Source organism: Xylocopa sonorina, chromosome 2 (assembly GCF_050948175.1).
Source record: "Xylocopa sonorina isolate GNS202 chromosome 2, iyXylSono1_principal, whole genome shotgun sequence".
NCBI classification, from domain to species: Eukaryota; Metazoa; Arthropoda; class Insecta; order Hymenoptera; family Apidae; genus Xylocopa; species Xylocopa sonorina.
The window spans coordinates 2,708,952-2,715,310 of NC_135194.1; the positions used below are offsets into that span (position 1 = coordinate 2,708,952).

Below are 6,359 nucleotides of genomic sequence, written 5' to 3' on the forward strand. Positions count from 1 at the left end.
AGCGCCGAGGTCGGTCACCGTGGGATTTTAGCCGGTAAGAGTCTGGCATACCCCCGGAGTTCCCCAGCTCCGGGAGATCGATGAGGATTTCCCCACGTTAAAAAAAAGGCTAGTTTTAGGTTTGGTTTTATTAGGTGGGGTTCAAGTTATATTAGGTTCAAGTTATTCTGGTTTCAAGTTAGACGGGTATCGAGTTTAAGGTTCATGTTATACGGAGTTTGATTTTAAGGTTCATGTTATACGGAATTTGATTTTAAGGTTCAAGTTATACGGGGTTTGATTTTAAGGTTCAAGTTATACAGGGTTTGAGTTTAAGGTTCTCGTTGTACGGGGTTTGAATTCGTGCTAGGAGCGTGCGTGGTGTCGTCGCGCGTAACCTGTTAAAGATGGTCGATCGTACCGTTCCTTTCGGAGGGGACGATTCGTCGGGAATAGCCTCGGTTGTCGAGAGTCTAAGATACCCAGCGACCGTTGCGAGCTTTCGAATCATTTATGCTCGCTTCGTGTCGTCGGGTGAATATATAGACCATTCGAGGCTGTATTGGGCGAACGGTGGAGTGTCCTAACGAATGTACGAATTTTTTTTCGTTTACCTGAGTCTTGTTGGAATCGACACGACTGGATGGTATTGGAATTTTGAAGAGACCGTCGTCGTCGTCATTTGTTCGGAGGGGACGATTCGTCGCTCGCCCCAAGCCTCGTTGTCGAGAGTCTGAGTAAAACCTGCCGTTGCGAGATTGAATAATTTTATACTCGCTTCGTGTTGCCGGGGAAAGCTTTTATAGACCGCCTCGAGACTGTGCATGAAGGCGACGAGTGTCCCATCGATGATAACATTATTATGTTCACTCGAATGGGAGCGTCCTGCCGATCTCGAAAGCAATACGCCGCTGGGTGTTTGGTTTTTTTCTTCTTAGTTCGACGCGCGCGTTCGTTCCAGAGGGAACGATTCCGCGTTGCCCGTTGTCCTCGTTGTCGAGAGTCTGCAATCCCGCCGTTGCGAACTCGAACAGTTTATGCTCGCTTCGCGTTGTCGGGAGGAAAAAGACCGTCTCGAGACTGCTGGTACGCGGAGGAGTCCTAACGAATTTTTGAAAGATTTTTTTTCTTTATACCTGGACGCGCGTGTGCATTTTTCGTAACTTTGAGGGAGACCTTGCGCGCCAACCATCGGCGTATGCGTTTCATCCGTAGGACCGATATATCGTGTCACCTCGAACTCCGTCGAGAGGTGAAAGCCGCCACGGTTCCGCGACGCCCGCGTCTCGTTCACCGGAGACGATTGGGTATCGACTTGTTCAAACTTTAGTACCAAGAGACTTAAAGATCAATAAAATATACATATACGATTACCCTGAACGGTGGATCACTTGGCTCGTGGGTCGATGAAGAATGCAGCTAATTGCGCGTCAACGTGTGAACTGCAGGACACATGAACATCGACATTTCGAATGCACATTGCGGTCTACGGATACAAATCCTGGACCACGCCTAGCTGAGGGTCGTTCCCGTAACCAAAATACTGCTTGCGTTGCGTTTCGTCGAATCTTTTTTCCCTACGGTGCTCGAATCTGCTCGCCGTCGTTCATTCTCGAATTAAATTACGAACGTTTCTTAGTTCGGGCGGCACCGAGAAAGGGAGGAAGAGAAGCGATACACAACGTACGAGCGATCGTTGGACGTTCGTCTGAGTCGTCCGTGACCGTTCCGAGGCAATTTGCGATTGGCAACGTGTGTGCGCGTGCGGGGTGCGTAAACGTGTTCATGGAACTCGACGGTGTGTCAATCAGGAACTCGCGTGAGTTCTTCGTGGCGTCGTGAGTCGTCCGTTAAACAGGCGACCGCCCACGGGGAACCGCTTCGTGTTTCGATCGCCGATTTTGTTCCGTGTTCCGAATTCGCACACCCGCCACACGCATCGCCTTCACCTGCCTTTAGCGCACGATACGAACATGCCGCGCGCTCGACGTCGTTTAAAATGAATTTTTTTCATGCCGCAAGAGCGCGGAAGAATTCTCTGTCGAGAGAGAAGAGATATATAAGAGAGAGAGCGACATCGTCGTAACGCGAGAGATGATGATGCGCATCCGATAGTTCGAAGTTCTCCTCGTACAGCCCCAGGGTGTTCGATGAGAATAACCCGTTATCTCTGTTCTCTTCGCGTGTGTATAACATGTTCCGCGAGGGTAAAAAAAGATCTCTCACGCGGAACGTTACTCGGACATAGGCCGTCAAAGCGCTGTAATGTCGTAACGTTATTCGTGAGGGCGCTCCAACTCGGCGTGTCCTTCGTTCTGAAGGATCAGGGTAATAAAATCGGGGGAAAAGGAGCCGCTCCGTTTCGATCTCTGCGTGTAACGCGCGGAAGGTGGAACCGCTGGAGAGTATAAACGGTGTTGATCGTTCGCAGCTACGACGATAAAGAGGACGGATGTTAGAGAAACGCCGGTAGCTTGGTCGTCTAGGGAGAGTCTCGTATTTTTTTTTATATTTTTGACGAATCTTATATAAAAGAAATACCGACACACGAAAGACATTGGCGAGGTGTATAAAACGTTTCGACGAGAACAACAACGAAGAGGTGCGTGTAGTTCTTCTTGCCGGTTTCTCGAGCGGTAAATCAAAGGATCGCTGTGTCGGAGATGGACGAAAGTTCTTTTCGTCGTCTGCCGTCCCCGTTCGCCGATGCTCTCTCCTCATCTTGTACATATTATACATACGAATCTCCTTACCTTCTCTCCGCAAGCGAGTTCGATGGCACGAATGAATTTCGTTCGTCACGTAGAGACGACCTCAGATTAGGTGAGATTATCCACTGAATTTAAGCATATTACTAAGCGGAGGAAAAGAAACTAACCAGGATTTCCTTAGTAGCTGCGAGCGAATAGGAATGAGCCCAGCACTGAATCCCGCGGTTCCGCCGCTGGGAAATGTAGTGTTCGGGAGGATCCGTTTATCCCGAGACAACGAACCGCGTCCAAGTCCATCTTGGATGGGGCCATTTATCCACAGAGGGTGCCAGGCCCGTAACGACCGGTACGCGTTTCGGGACGATCTCTCCTTAGAGTCGGGTGGCTTGAGAGTGCAACCTTAAGTGGGTGGTAAACTCCATCTAAGTCTAAATACGACCACGAGACCGATAGCGAACAAGTACCGTGAGGGAAAGTTGAAAAGAACTTTGAAGAGAGAGTTCAAGAGTACGTGAAACCGTTCAGGGGTAAACCTGAGAAACCCAAATGATCAAGTGGAGAGATACATCGACGACGATACGGGCTCTCGATGGCGCGCGATGCCCCGGTGGTACCCTCGCGGTTCCACAGTGAGCGGCACGCCGTCGTCGGCGAACGTTCCGGTGATATAGTCGTATATTTCTCCCCTAGTAGAACGTAGCGACCCGTTGCGCGTCGGTCTACGGCCCGAGTGTGCGCCTATAGCATCGCAATCTTGCGCACGCGGCAGACCCTCGGTCACCCGCCCGGCTGCGGACGGTACTCGTACGGTATCGGGCCGCAACCAATCCATTCTCGACTGTATGTGCGCCTAGCCCGCCGCAAGCTCGGTCAGACTACCCGGTGGAACAGATTTTGCGCCGGCGCCGGGCCTGGCCAGCTGTTAGCAGGCGGTGCCTCGACTGCCTTGGTCTCGAGGTTCCTTGAAATGGGGAACAGTCCCCATTCTGGTGACGGGCTACGGTTTCTTCCTTCTGGACGGAGTCATCGGTGCGAGGGAGGCGGGGATGGGAACTCATAGATGGAAACGAGAAGGCGATGCGTAAAAGTGCGAGTGAGACAGAGTTGCTCGTTGGTATAAGCGAGACAGCGATGCGTATTGGCGTGAGTGAGACAGAGGTGCTCGTAGGTGCGAGTGAGCGCGTGCACTAGCACGCACGCGAACGCTGCTGGTTGCTGGATTTGCAGGCGTGTACGGCAGGTTGCCTGCGTGCGCGAATTGATGCTGGAGGCGGCAAAGATGCTGATGGGTGGCAGGCGCTACGCCTGACGTCACACTACACTCTAAAAGAATGTAAATCCTACACTTCCTTTCTACGGAATATCGTATCTAGATGTTTACAAATCGATGCGATACAGTACTAATGCTTCATAAAACGTGATATCCCATTTCATATCAACAGTTCAAAGTAAGTACGTAAGTTGTAAAGCTCTATGCATCGCATTATGCTTATCTGCTTCTACCCTTAAAAAGAATGTGAACACTGCACTCCCTTGCAGAGGGATAGCGCCTTTAGATGTCTACTTGCCTAAGCAATAGAGTTCTATTGCTTCATTCAACGCGATGTCGCATCTCATTTCAATGTTTCATGATAGGTTGTAATATTCAATGCAACGCGTTATGTTTATCTCCACCTACACTTCAAAATAATGTGGATCCCACACTTCCTTGATACGAGATAGCGTTTCTAAATGTCTACGTATCGAAGTAATAGAGTTCTAATGCTTCATAACTCCAACGTTCCAAAGTAAGGAAATTGTATTCTTCTATGCATAGAGTTATGCCTGTCTGCTTCTACGATTTGAAAGAATATGAATTCTACAGTTCTATGCAACTAGATGTCGTTTTATAGTGTCGGCGTGTCAAAGCAGTATATTTCTAATGCTCCATGCAATGCAATAGCACATCTCATTTCAGCGTTTCAATGTAAGTAAGATGGAATCCTATATGCATAGCATTATGCTTATCTGATATTATACTTCATTAGAATGTGAAGTCCGCAGTCCATGCTACATAATTGCGCTTTAATGGGTCTACTTGTCAATGCAATAGAGTTCGTAACCTGCATGCAATGCGATAGCGCATCTCTTTTTAACGTTTCAAGGTAAGTAACCTGTAACCTTATATGCATAGCAATATGCTTATATGCTTCTACACTTTTAATGAATGTCAATAGAAGGGATCCATAAAGCGGGATCGCGCTTCATAGTTTCTACGTGTCAAATAAACGTATTTCCTTGGTGGTATTCCGAAGGTGCTAAAGTATGTAACATGTTATCTTCTATTCATGTTATTATACTTGTGTGCTCCTACACAGCAACCGATTGTGAATTCTGCTGTTTCTTCCAGCGGAATGGGGTTTCATATTGTCTGCGTCTCAAAGCAACCTAAAGATACCTAAAGCATTACACCATGCGATTGCAGATCTCATTTCAACGATTCAAATTAAATAAGCTGTAAGCAATTATGCATGGCATTATACTTATCTGCTTCTATGCTTTATAATGCTTTGGGATGCGAGGAGAACCTCAACCCCCTGAGGTGGACCTGCTTACTTCAACAAAGATTTCTATTGGCTTCGTCCGTTCTTTTAGAAGAGTTTTTGATAAACCACTTACTTTTCACGTTTGCAATATTTTTAAAAGTATGCGAGGTAATAATTAATCGTTTAAGTTTTAAAATGATTACTTAGTGTCGTTTATTATTTAGTAACTCGGATATAAACGTGTCTGCATAAGATTTAATCTATATGTTTATAAGCCTGAAATTTATGCAGTTTTTTGTTAGTAACTTATTGCTCAAACGGCAAAGATTCAGACCACTTCAAAATGGTTGACTTTCATCAATTTTCTTAAAAATTGAAATACTGTACAACTACTTGCTTTAAAGACTGTAATTAATGTTTTCAGAATATTCTAACCCTTATAGATGAATTCTGGAATTAATATTGAATGTTTGATTTATCTAACTCCTGTTTAGAACATCTTTCTTTTGGAATGTTCAAATATTTTTCATATTCGTAATTATTGAAAACGTTTTGCTTCTAATTTAATATTTAGAATTTCCTAAGAAATATTTTGTATCGTAGTGAACTACATAATTGCAATTAGAATTCTTTATGAAATAATAATAACAGGGAGGTATGTATCCATTCTTGTAGTTTGGTAAAGAGTATTTAATCTTACAATTTAATTACCTCTTGATTTAAGGTCACAATGACAATCCCCCATATTTCCACAATTTTGTGAGCTATCCTGGGGAATCCGCAGCTCAGTACTTATAAAATGGACGACAAACGAACAATCTAACCAAACGTACTCAAATCGATTTTTCAATACTAATATTATCATGTTTAACTTATCCTGCAAACTATTAAAATGCCCCTCGAACAGTGTTTATTCACTTGCTTCCACCACTGTTTACAATACGTATTTTTAATTTACCATCAAAACTGTAAGTATTATCGTCTTCTTTATTTTTTGTAACCTTCAATGGCTTCATGTTACAGGTCGTTGAACTCATTTTAAAATGCTCTATCGTATTACGGAAGAATGAACATACCAATTCATTTTAAAAAATGAAGGTAACCATCAAATATCCAACATACCTCCATTTACAAATAAACTATT

The 6,359-nt window shown here is 45.0% G+C and overlaps 1 non-coding gene across 1 annotated transcript; it reads left to right on the forward strand.

The window, feature by feature from the left end:
- Positions 1-1,350: 1,350 nt before the first annotated feature.
- Positions 1,351-1,505, forward strand: LOC143433411 (5.8S ribosomal RNA). The gene has a single exon (XR_013103120.1). It is a non-coding gene; the product is annotated as a 5.8S ribosomal RNA (ribosomal RNA).
- Positions 1,506-6,359: the final 4,854 nt, after the last annotated feature.